Here is a 13,639-nt window from a genome sequence, read left to right on the forward strand (position 1 = left end):
CGAGACCAGTCGACATTGTTTGCAAACCTCATTACAGTGATTTGGGGTGTGAGTGGTAAACCGATCATAAATCCCAATAGCTCTTTGCCACGTTCATTTGAAAGAGACCATCCGAAAATTTTCGAAGCTCGGAGCTCACCGCTGTCCAGCGGACGCTGACAGCCAGGGGTGTGCGGGTACCCGACGTTTCGGGCTCGGGACGGGCCGGAAACTTTCGGGCGAGATCGGACGGGATCCCGTTACGTTCGTATTGCTCGAGAACCCGAAGTTTTCGGGATCCGGAGACTCTTTTCGGGCTGCAAGCATAGCCGCCATGAGCGGGCAATTTGATTGCAGATCGACTAGGCAAAACTCGGACGCGATCGGCTCGAAACACTATTATATCGGCTCACAGACTATTTGGTAGCAATGAAATTACATATATATGTACTTACATGAATAATAAGATACTAATTATGATTCAACAGGAGACAGAAGGATAAAATCTTATCACTGGTCTTGATATAAATGATATACATAATTCTTTCCGTCTCAGTCCCCTCTTAATGGCTGGCTTTCGAGCCGATCTCTTCTGACGCGGCTCGGAGGTCATAAACGCTAGACTAGTGGCATAAGGACAAAGTCAGCAATAGGCCATTTAGTAATGCATATGCCAATTTCTATCATAGACGTATCACTAATGGATTACTAGTGTTTTTCTGATAAAAATAACACCAAACATGATATAATTCTGATTATTTTTAATGACTGTAATAGAAAGTACTTGGAGTAAAGTAATTGAGGAAAGTAATGAAGAGTACTTGAATTCTACGTGAACTGACACCACGGGCGTCTGTAGGCTTTTTTCCACGGGGTGGGGTAACTTTGAAGTGACGGTGGTGAAAATTATAGTTATGAAAAAACGAGTAGCCCGCTTGCTTTTTTGAACTCATTTTGTATTGCCAATTTAATTAAAAATTTAAATCCGAAATTGTCGGATTTAGTATTATTCACTTTCAGAATTTTAGAATTCTAAATTTCGAATTATTCATTTTTTTAGTATAAACTTAATAGAGACAAGTTCTTAAAAATAGGCGATTTTTTTCTCAAAAGTCAGGGGGGACAACTGCCCCTTTTGCACCCCACTCCGGACGCCCATGACTGACACGGAACTGATATGTGTACCCAGATCTTAACGTAAGCGCTACCTACGCTCGTGTATTTACATCGTAGATGTTTTTTTTTATAATTTTTAAATAGTTAATTTTCAGTAGTTAATAAGGACAGAGCCAATCAATTTGTAACGACACGTAGGAATTTAGGGGCCTCGGGTCCAAAAGACTACGAATATAAATTTTACAAAAACGTTTAATTTCATTATTTTCAATGACTTTTACGCGTCGTAGGATGGACACCGTCTATTTAGACACGCGCGAAGTGCAGAAATTTGCGGGAATGTCAGTAGCAGCGTCAATTTTTAATATTTTTCCGTGTACGACATGTGAAAATATGAATTAAATGTTCCACTTCACGAAAAATACTAACAATCAATTTCATCTTGCAATTTATAGCTTGTATAAGCTCTCAAGAAGTGCCATATTTCAGCGCCATATAGGCTCCTGATCCCCGAAATAGGTTTTCAGAAAGAAATCCGGCGTGAGTCGTTGACAAACCGAGCCAAAGCATAGCTTAGCGAAAGCTCGCCCTCTATGTTAAACTCTCACTCTAAATAAGTCACACGTATACAAGCACGCACACATATTTAAGTATTTCAACACATTTCAGAGTAGTTCTTGAATTGGCTGCAGTTCATGAACAGAGGTCGCTAAATTCAGTCCTCAAATTATGGGTCGGTAACACAGATTGGGTGGCGACACGAAGTCCCATAAGGTGATAGGTCTATTCTATACCTTGTCTGTGGCATAAGTTTCGTAGGTGAGAGATGAAACGCCAAATGTGCTAACAAGAACCTTTCAATTACTCCATACAGCATGGGTCATGAAAATTATCAATATACTAACAATTACTCAATATACATGTGGTTTAATTTACATTCGGTACTTTTAAAACGTCCCATCTACTCTAAGCAAGCAGAATGCCCGACACGGTCGGATTGTCCGGAATACGTTCGAACTACTCAAAAGAATCGAACTTCTCGAAAGAATCGAGCTACCCGAAACATTCGGGTTATCCGGAACAATCGAGCTACCCGAAACATTCGGGTTACCCGAATACGTTCGAGTCCCGGCTCGGCTCGATTCTTTCGAGTACCCGAACAGCTCTAGTATACAGATAACGTGTCTCACTACTCGACTAGACGCAGACTGCCTCGGCCGCGCAGTACTCCCGGCTAACCGCCTAGCAACACTTCTTTGGCAACGCTGTGCCTTGCAGCGCTTGTCTGGCAACGCTGTGTCGGCCGCGACGCGAGCCTACTACAGTTCAGCCGTCCTAACAATCAATTGGTCCCGATTGATGTCGATTCACTTATTCTCTAATAATAAAAAATGTTTCGGAACGTATGTACGGTTCACTTATGCGACAAAATATTTTAACTTAAACACTATATAAGTAAACTCTTTTTATTATAGGGAGACCGCCTCGGCGAACAGACTTCAGGCACCGCGTTGAGGGTCCCACTTGGATTCGAACACTTGAAAGGGTCTATTCTAACGGTCGGTATACCTGTTTCAGAAAACCAGATTGTTATTGTTTATTATGTCGATATGGTAGTAATGGTTTTCTTACGTTTTTCCAATGAAAATCATACCAAATGTCATGTGAATCGGGGTATTTTTAACGAAGTTGCCTTGAAATTATGCAATTTAATTTTTCATGGAATTTCCTTCATTGGTCCGAATCACGTCGTTCTTAGTGTTAGTTTCAACAGCGAAACATAAGGAATCGATTGGCGTTGTATTCGCAAAAATCTGATGAGAAATGCGGAAATCTTGGATATTTCTCACTTCATAATGGTATTTCAACCGCGGGTCGAAAGCCATAACAATTGGTGACGCACCACGGGGGTTTGACTTCGCCACGTGGTGCCAGCCGGGCTTTTTGACAGGCGTAGTTCCAGAATCACCCTGTACAATACAGTATGTACATACATATAGACCCATACAGCACACTTCGAGGCGGCAGCGTTGCAGAATGGTTGCAGTAACCTTTCAGTGTTGCATGGTTGCAGCACAATGTGAATATAACATTGCACGGGGCGGACATAGAATGATTGCTGCATAGTTACATCAATGCTGCGGTGCAATATTGTACGGAAACGTTCCTGCAATATTTCTGCAACGTTGCGGCAACGTTTGATACCTTTTCCACAATGTTGCTGCAACTACCATTTAAACTTAAAATATTTCTGTTGTTTGTAATGATACGAGAAAATGTCTAAGGAAAAAAATGTTTCATTCAGAGAGATAATTATTCTGACACGGACGATTTTTTTCTCAAGGTTATTTTTCCCGATATTTCAAGATCATCGAAGGTTTATTAATGGATTTTCCATGTATAATATGTTGTCCTTTTTGTCTAGCAATCATTTTTTTTTCCTGAGACATTTTCTCGTATCATTACAAACAACGGAGATATTTTAAGTTTAAATTTTAGTGACTCACCCTGTATATTTTAATGTGTAGAATGACACAGGGTGGAAGTTATAGTACATACCCACTAGTGTTACAAACCCTAATGGAGTTTCTCAAAATGAGTCTTCGTTTTTGAATAATTTGAGTTTAAAGGTTTGCATGGTAGGAGTGTACGTTCGAATACGTTAGCACTCTATCAATCAGTGGTTGTAATTGCGGCGGTAAAAGGGCCCTTTACGCGAATATTCTTGCGCGTGTTCCGGCGTCCGGAAAAGTGCGTGAACGCCGGAGCGAAGGAAGGAGCGCAGTCCTTTGTGCACGCCAGAAGGTTATACACTCGGCACTACTTAGAAACAGCGGGTTCGGCCTCACATTTCTACGTCGACTCCGTCCACATTTTTTTTTTCCACCATCCAGCGCAGTCTTGTATTGTGTACTACCTATTGGATGTATATTATCGATCTGCGAAAGGATCGGCAAGTCACGATCGTGATATACGTTGGTGAAAAGTATACAAATCCCTCGATATACCTGGCTTATAGAGGACATCATAAATGCTGTTACTGTAGGGCACACTCAAACATCTGTTTTTACGAAGCTACATTTGGTTGACCTGGAAGTGCTACAAATTATAGAAATGGTTTATGACTCAGTTATAACGACTGTAAAATTTTACAAAGGTACATTAAAAAATGTACACATGTTTCCCCGGAAATGCGATGGCAAATGAAATTGCAGTTAATACATTCACTGTTGTGACGATCATAATTATTACTATTAACGGCAATAATTACCATGTCATTGGTTGTTTTAATATAAAAACTAATATTGATAGACAATAAATACACATAGGTATGCAAGATGTTTTGAAGAAAAGGGGTAGTCTTCTGATTGCGCGTGATGCAGGTCAAATTTTTCACCCACGCTCTGGTGATGTTGGCCAAAATGTCGCCTTTATATTTGGAGGGTGTAAGTCTCCGACGACACAATGTCACACTCCCTTGCGGTTTTTACGCCACACGAGTTCACTGGTTGATGACGATTGGAATGAGATAGGTTGAGTGAAATCAAACACATATACTACAGCGCGTAACAATGAATAATAAGATAACGATATATTTTAATCACTATTGATGGAAATAATTAACAGACAAGTTTGTGTTACAGTAATCTCACGCGATTGTAATGTCCAGAAAGTATGAACGGTTTGTCGATGCTGATGGTAAGAGAGTTTTGTTTGATCTGATTTTTCAAAAGTGGTCTCTCTGGCGCTGCGAAGATCACGAAACCCTTGCGGGGGTGTGTCTTAACTCGAAGGTGATCTAAATAATTGCTCAAACGGCACTTGAAACCAAGGGTTCGGCGTGGCGCCTGGACTTCCGGCAGTGCGGAAAGTTCTGAAACGCGCGCCGCGCCTTGCAGCCAAGCCTCTGCGACACGCTACAAGCGGTAAAAACTGAACGCGAATTTTTTAAAACCAAATAATTAAATATTTTTACTTCCAGCTTTGTGGCTTCGTTTGTCAATCTTTAGGGAATATGAAAAAAATTATATGCAAAAATAGTGGTTATATCCGGAGTTATAGTACTTCAAATAGAGCGCCTTACAAAACTCATATGCGCACTGTTAGCATAAAATCAGCCGTTGTAGTTGTCTGAAATAGAAAATTTTAAATTTTGTGTAATCTGTATGAGTGTGGCTACCGCTGACCGCGCGTTGGTTCCGCCTGCATTGTCCTCCCTTCAAATGAAAGACAGATGCCTTATCTCTCGAATATAAACATGCGTTTGAATATCACTCTATAATTGCTATATTGGTGGCATCTTTATTGGTAAGCACCATAATTTTTCCCGAATGTAAACCTCCACCCAAGAGTATGTGGCAGTACAATTCCCGCACAAAATGGAATGTTATATAACTATTAGTATATATATCTGAACTATTTACATGACATGAAATTATGCCTATAAATCTGTTTAATTTTTAATATAAAATAGAAAGAGTTTATACGAAATCACATGCACAGCGCACTGCTTTGATTATGTATGAATAACAGGTAAAGTACCAAATAATAGTAGCCTATCTTTACAGGGCTGTTAGTAAATGCTATCTGCTTTTAAATAGTACTATCTGGAGCTTGAAGGAGCGTGGAGCTTTCTTTAGAAATCTTAAACGGTTATGTGTTTTTGGAAAGTATTTATGTCATAAACAAGCTGAGACTATACACATTCGAAATATATGAAATACAGAATTATACATATCTACAGAAATTATGAAAAAGATCGACATTCTGATTAGAAAATTGGCACGATTCTCGTTAGAATATGAAAGATTAAATCAATTTTTTTGTAAATAACATTAATACGACATACCTGTTTGCATGGTTAGATACTTGTTCCGTTGGCTGTCAGAATAGAGTGATGGATACACAAAAATACAACTTTTATACTAAACTACGTTTTTGCCATATTTCGTTTTTTCTGTTTCTGGAGCTATTTCTAACTTTCACTTTTACCCCTTTATATGTATGTACCTAGCTCTTCCTGCCGTTTCTGCTTACATCTACCTACTGAGTTTCAAAGGTTCGCACAGGCCTCTACTCATTAACTCAGAGCGAAGAAAGTCGAAATCCCTGGAAAACGGCACGATGTCGATTGCCCCCTTTCGACATCTGGCAAACAAATGCTTCCCGCCAAAATCTTCGGAAACAAGCAATTGCCTAATTGTAAACGAATGAATCAATTTGACTTCGAAAATTATTGAATCGCCCGCTGTAAACGAGAAATGAATTTTCGCATCGCTCTGTGCCCGTTTTTGTCCCGCAACACGGAACACTGAGTAAATATATTTTTTTCATATTATTTTTAAATAGGTACAAAAATTTATCTTTTAGTGTGTTTATTTCGGTTACTTTCCTTATATTTATTCTTTTTTCCTATGGAACTATTCAGGGGTCCCCCGATATGATTTCAAATAAGTACCACATGTTTGTATTTTCCCTTTCCTTGCTCGCTAAAATAAGAGAGTGTGATAAAAAAATAGCTACTTCTTTTATGATTTGTATTAATTGTGTAAAAGTACACCGATTTGCATCACATTTGATATTATTTTAATTGGGAGAACGCCAGAAATTCACTGGTGTTACATCCATGTTGGCACATATCTTCAGGAGATGTTCCATTTTCGAAGGTACTAAAACTAAGTCGGTTTTTGCAAAATTAGACTTTAGCGACTTAAAAAGATAGCGATTCTTTTGCAGAAATCAATGTCTGTTCTAGAAACTGCCGTTTTTTTTTTTAATTTTCAGCATTTCAGCATTTCAAATTTTTCTATTTCAGACAACTACAACGGCTGATTTTATGCTAACAGTGCGCATATGAGTTTTGTAAGGCGCTCTATTTGAAGTACTATAACTCCGGATATAACCACTATTTTTGCATATAATTTTTTTTCATATTCCCTAAAGATTGACAAACGAAGCCACAAAGCTGGAAGTAAAAATATTTAATTATTTGGTTTTAAAAAATTCGCGTTCAGTTTTTACCGGTTGTAGCGTGTCGCAGAGGCTTGGCTGCAAGGCGCGGCGCGCGCTTCAGAACTTTCCGCACTACCGGAAGTCCAGGCGCCACGCCGAACCCTTGGTTTCAAGTGCCGTTTTCCTTCTGTCTCTTATGTAAACTCTTCTGGAGTCTAGGTTTGCGCGCGGGCAGGACTATGGTGCTTTCTGGCGCGCCACACTTTTTCAAACGTGCCACGCCAGAGCGTGGGTGAAAAATTTGACCTGCATCACGCGCAATCAGAAGACTACCCTTTTTCTTCAAAACATCTTGCATACCTATGTGTATTTATTATCTATCAATATTAGTTTTTATATTAAAACAATCAATGACATGGCAATTATTGCCGTTAATAGCAATAATTATGATCGTCACAACAGTGAATGTATTAACTGTAATTTCATTTGCCATCGCATTGCCGGGGAAACATGTGTACATTTTTTAATGTACCTTTGTAAAATTTTACAGTCGTTATAACTGAGTCATAAACCATTTCTATAATTTGTAGCACTTCTAGGTCAACCAAATGTAGCTTCGTAATGCAGATGTTTGAGTGTGCCCTACAGTAACAGCATTTATGATGTCCTCTATAAGCCAGGTATATCGAGGGATTTGTATACTTTTCACCAACGTATATCACGATCGTGTCTTGCCGATCCTTTCGCAGATCGATAATATACATCCAATAGGTAGTACACAATACAAGACTGCGATGGATGGTGAAAAAAAAACATGTGGACGGAGTCGACGTAGAAATGTGAGGCCGAACCCGCTGTTTCTAAGTAGTGCCGAGTGTATAACCTTCTGGCGTGCACGAAGGACCGCGCTCCTTCCTTCGCTCCAGCGTTCACGTACTTTACTAAACTTAAAATATCTCCGTTGTTTGTAATGATACGAGAAAATGTCTCAGGAAAAAAAATGGTTGCTAGACAAAAAGGACAACATATTATACATGGAAAATACGCCATACCATTAAAAAATCTTTGATGATCTTGAAATTTCGGGAAAAATAACCTTCCGAAAAAAATCGTCCGTGTGAGAATAATTATCTCTCTGAATGAAACATTTTTTTTCCGTAGACATTTTCTCGTATCATTAGAAACAACGGAAATATTTTAAGTTTAAATGGTAGTTGCAGCAACATTGTGGAAAAGTTGTCAAAACGTTGCCGTAACGTTGCAGAAATATTGCAGGAACGTTTCCGTGCAATATTATACCGCAACATTGATGCAACTATGCAGCAATCATTTAATGTCCGTCCCGTGCAATGTTATATCCACATTGTGCTGCAACCATGCAACACTGCAAGGTTACTGCAACCATCCTGCAACGCTGCCGCCTCGAAGTGTGCCGTATGGGTCTATATGTATGCACATATACATACAGGGTGTCCCACCTAAGACTGGACAGCGCGATATCTCCTAAAGTATTGGCGCTAAAAAATTTAAAAAAATATGTAATTGAATGGTTCGAGAGGGCCAATTTATTAGCCAAAACGATTTATTTTATTATTATTATTATTTTAAAAGATACGATGGTCAAGTTCGGTTTTTCAAATGGAACTTTTTTTTTAAGACCTGAGTTGACAAGACAAATTGAATAAGCTTTAATGTATACACTTTATTTCCACTGGTTTTTAAGATATTGCGCTTGCAAAATTACTGATTTTCACTGGAAGAAAACCCTCTGGAATAGCAAGGAACGGGGTCGGTCTTACTGGCGCCGCGGGTGGCATTGCCTGTTGAAACAGATACCTACCTGCCAAAGGTCTGAGTTAGGGATAGCAAGCCCAAAGGCTGGACAATTCTTTTCCTTCAGAAATGCTACTTAGACAGGTACATCTGCGGTATCGAGAAGTGCACCGTTACTTTTATTTCGCACTTGCTTCTACGCTCGGATGGCCGGTTCTTTTGGGAGGGATGTAAGTTGGATTGGTTAGGTTAGGAGGAGTGAAAGTTGCTAGTCTAAATTTCAACCATAGGGAGCAGATTGTATCAGAAACAATCGGATTTGCATCCCTCACAAACGGCTGCTCTCTTGAAGTGGCCCTCTTCACAGCAATACCTCCTCCCCAAAGTCCACCTTCTCTCGCACGGAATACGCCAACGCATGCTTTTGTTTTGATATCGAAGCTCGTGTTTATACCCCTTTCTTCCTGTGTCTCTCCACGAGGAGTATTGCCGGTGGATTGTAGGAGCGTAGATGTCTGGATGCCAGTTGTTGAATTCAGGAGACGATAGAAACACTTTGTTACAAAACACACATGTACTCTAATTAAAGTAAATCGTATTCCTCATCGGGCCTCTTCAAGAGAGCAGCCGTTTGTGAGGGATGCAAATCCGATTGGTTCTGATACAATCTGCTTTTCTGACGGAAAAGAATTGTCCAGCTTTTGGGCCTGCGAACCCTGTCGTAGACCATTGGCAGGTAGGTATCTGTTTCAACAGGCAATGCCACCCGTGGCGCCAGTAAGACCGACCCCGTTCCTTGCTATTCCAGAGGGTTTTCTTCCAGTGAAAATCAGTAATTTTGCAAGCGCAATATCTTAAAAACCAGTGGAAATAAAGTGTATACATTAAAGCTTATTCAATTTGTCTTGTCAACTCAGGTCTTAAAAAAAAAGTTCCATTTGAAAAACCGAACTTGACCATCGTATCTTTTAAAATAATAATAAAAAAAATCGTCTCGGCTAATAAATTGGGCCTCTCGAACCATTCAATTACATATTTTTTAAAAATTTTTTATCTCCAATAATTTAGGAGATATCGCGCTGTCCAGTCTTAGGTGAGACACCCTGTACGTATACACTGTATTGTATAGGGTGATTCTGGAACTACGCCTGTCAAAGAGCCCGGCTGGCACCACGTGGCGAGGTCAAACCCCCGTGGTGCGTCACCAATTTTTATGGCTTTCGACCCGCGGTTGAAATACCATTATGAAGTGAGAAATATCCAAGATTTCCGCATTTCTCATCAGATTTTTGCGAATACAACGCCAATCGATTCCTTATGTTTCGCTGTTGAAACTAACACTAAGAACGACGTGATTCGGACCAATGAAGGAAATTCCATGAAAAAGTAAATTGCATAATTTCGAGGCAACTTCGTTAAAAATACCCCGATTCACATGACATTTGGTATGATTTTCATTGGAAAAACGTAAGGAAACCATCACTTCCATATCGATAGGATAAACAATAACAATCTGGTTTTCTGAAACAGGTATGCCGACCGTTAGAATAGACCCTTTCAAGTGTTCGAGTCCAAGTGGGACCCTCAACGCGGTGCCTGATCCCGCTTGCGTGGTCCTCCCTTCAAATTAAAGACAGATCCTTTATCTCTCGAGTATAAACACGAATTTCAAAACAAAAGCATGCGTCGACGTATTCCGTGTGAGAAAACGTGGGCTTGAAGACCGATTGGTCGTAACCTAACCAATCTGCCCTGCATCCCTCTCAAACGGCTACAGTCTTGCAGAGGCCTTCTTCATAGCCATGTCTCCTCCCTCAGGCCCACCAGTATAAACACGCGCTCGAATTTCAATACAAAAGTACGCGTTGACGTATTCCGTGCGCAGAGAAGGTGGGCCTCGGGGAGAAAATATTGCTGTGAAGAGGGCCTCTTCAGGACAGTGGCCGTTTGGTAAGGATGCAGGGCAGATTGGTTAGATTAGGACCAATCGGACTTCAAGGCCCACCTTCTCTCGCACGGAATACGTCAACACGTGCATACGTTTTGAAATTCGAGCGCATGTTAATACTGGAGTGATAAGAGATCCGTCTTTAATTTGAAGGGAGGACGAAGCAGGCGGGACTACGCACAGTTAGCCAACTACATACTCTTTTTCTTCCTGTGCCTCTTCGCAAGCCGTATTGATATTAAATATTACTTTTTAATTGCTAGTTCCCAAAAGTTAATCAGGCTGATCGGCCAGAGCATGTCGATATGGTCGCGGTTTATGACCGCATTGTCCCGCTAGTCGGCGATAGACAACATGGCTTAATTGGTTTCGCTTCGTAGCAAACGTGAACTTATGGCACCGGAAAAGGGAAACAGGAATGGTATGCAGTTTCTTCTTTATAGCAACTCGAAGACTTTCTGTTTCACTTCTCTTCGGACCTTTTCCAACCGATATGTACACGTGGTGTCTGCAGTTAATCTCGAAGGGTACACTGGCAGTGAATGGAAGGAATGCGGGCTTTTATGAAAGTACTTCTACGAAGCACGTGTATTTAAAAAATGTGCTGGCTTTTTTTTACTTGAAGCCTCTTAGCCTGGAGAGAGTTAACTCATAATGAAACGAGAGAAACTATTTGGGGGTAAAGGAAGTTGCTTGGAAGAAATCTTGCAAGCAAATATTGTCAAATCTTGTTTTCGCAGTTGCAAGGGCAAATATACGTTGATTATACAAGTTCCCGGAAGGTAACTAAAACGCCGATAATTGCTGATATTTTTTCAATGGGTTTCTTTTGAGAAAATATCTGTATGTAACTAATTATTTGCTATTATATACCAAAATCGATACTACTCATTTGGGGCCCCAAAATTTTGTTTCTTTTATATCACCAAAAATTAAAAGACTCGATTTAAAATTTTGCACCAAATAAAAACATACAAACTTTGACACGTGTTTATACACAGACCAGAAGTAGCCGCCATGATACTTTTCCCTTTTTTGCGAACTCATATTATTAGTTTACAAGAAATATAAAAAAACATAATACCATAACTTTTGAATTTCGACTTGTTTCCCTATTTCTTGGGATTCTGTCCCACTGTGGTGATGGATCACGGGGCGACCGCGGCTAGACTGCTTCTGGAAGAGTCAAGTTTTGGCCACCGGCGCACAGTGGTACATAATGACATGTTTTGTTCAAAACACCCCACAGGTCTGGGTTAAAAAAAATCGACAAGTTTTCTGAAAAATTACGACTTGTGGGGTGATTTGACCAAAAAATGTCCTTATGTACCACTGAGCGGCGGCGAGTCGCAAACTAGGAGATTTCGTTAGGGTTGAAAAATCATTTTTGTGGAATATCTCGAGAACTATTAGAGATAGGGGAATAGTGCAAATGGACGAATTTTGTGTGTTTGAACGCGAAATATGACTGACCCACCAGATTTTCAAAAAGTCCATTTGTTTTAATAATACATAAAAATTGTTGTTTTTTGTTAATAATTCTTGTAAATCTTCATCTATTTTCATGCAAATTTATTTTCTTATACTTCACAGCCGAATCGAAAATACGGATAAATCAGAATTTGTATTTCCTACAAATTAACAAATATAATTATTATTGAAGTTTACTTATAGTAAGGTGTCCTCCTACAGGGAAATGTAGTTCTCAAGTTATCTAGAAATAAAACATATCTAATACGCATATAATTTCCTTTTCTATACTAGATATTACTTCTAGCGTGAACAAAATTGCCATTTCGAGTACGAGGTGTCTGTAGCGCTTCGTTCTATTGCAAGCGGCGCACTGCGCCCTTAACGTGATTGGCTATCGTAATTAGTTTGAATGTATGCGAAGACCTTAAAATATAGTTAGATACATTTTGGTAAAAGTAAAATAGTATGTGCAAGTTCAATTCTTGTTTTTTCGTTTATAAACATATGGTGGTTCTGAAAAGGAGTAATTTACATATTAGATTTGTGCTTGCTATTATTTAGCACACTATAGGATCACACAATTGAGAACATTAATCAATTTAGACGACGTCAATTTTTAATGGATTAACAGTGGTTTTATTTCGTATGGAACATACATGTGTATGTGGCTAACTACATTTTACAAGATTTCACTTTTTCTGCTATTTTTACCACGCTGAGATATCAGTTTGTTTATACATTCTTCAAATTCGAAAATAAAAGTTAAATATATCAACTTACGTACTGCTGTTTGTTTGCGATAAGTCGGTATATATTCTCTCGGTTTCTGGCTACTTCTTCAGTTGCATCCGAGTGTGTGACGAATCCACAGAAGTGACTTTGTAAGTACCATTTTTGTAATAGAAAATGATTGTCAATCCATTGAATATGATCAATTTGTTGTTAGTATCATTTCAAAGTATGTATTTGATGGAAACTCCAATAACGAGAGAGGAAATACGGTTAAAAGACTCCATTGAAAAGCTGTTGCTCGATAGTATATTTGAATTTAATGATATCGAAATATCGGAAGTAGCTTCATTAGACTTTCTATATCAGTTTAAAGAGTTGTGAAGCGGAACCTGTGGTTGTAGACGATACAGATGAAGACTGGACTGAAGAATCATATACAGGAGTTTGTTCGCAGCGTGATAAAGATGTTGACATTGAATATAAGCGGCGCGCAGTTGAATTTTGGAAAGGAGCAGAGAAAACACGAAAGCTTACTACGGTTCAACATAATTTTCAACTTGTTTCTTCTGAACGTCAAATACGACGATGGGCTCATCAAATTGAAGCAGGAGGAACTAAAAAAGAAAAGTTAACAAAAGTTTCCGAGTCTGTAGTAGAAACTATGAG

The 13,639-nt window shown here is 39.3% G+C and overlaps 3 protein-coding genes and 1 long non-coding RNA gene across 8 annotated transcripts in view; 2 read left to right on the forward strand and 2 right to left on the reverse strand.

The window, feature by feature from the left end:
* Nucleotides 1–13,639, reverse strand: part of LOC143373660 (uncharacterized) — a 423,841-nt gene that overhangs the window by 211,623 nt on the left and 198,579 nt on the right. The gene's annotated exons all lie outside the window — the stretch shown is intronic.
* LOC143374872 (uncharacterized) overlaps nucleotides 1–13,639 on the reverse strand; it is a 617,708-nt gene that overhangs the window by 129,298 nt on the left and 474,771 nt on the right. The gene's annotated exons all lie outside the window — the stretch shown is intronic.
* The window catches only part of Wech (tripartite motif containing 71 protein wech), a 320,032-nt gene that overhangs the window by 61,325 nt on the left and 245,068 nt on the right, over nucleotides 1–13,639 (forward strand). The gene's annotated exons all lie outside the window — the stretch shown is intronic.
* The window catches only part of LOC143373387 (uncharacterized), a 142,369-nt gene that overhangs the window by 5,943 nt on the left and 122,787 nt on the right, over nucleotides 1–13,639 (forward strand). The window lies entirely within an intron of this gene.

This window comes from Andrena cerasifolii, chromosome 1 (assembly GCF_050908995.1).
Source record: "Andrena cerasifolii isolate SP2316 chromosome 1, iyAndCera1_principal, whole genome shotgun sequence".
NCBI lineage: Eukaryota > Metazoa > Arthropoda > Insecta > Hymenoptera > Andrenidae > Andrena > Andrena cerasifolii.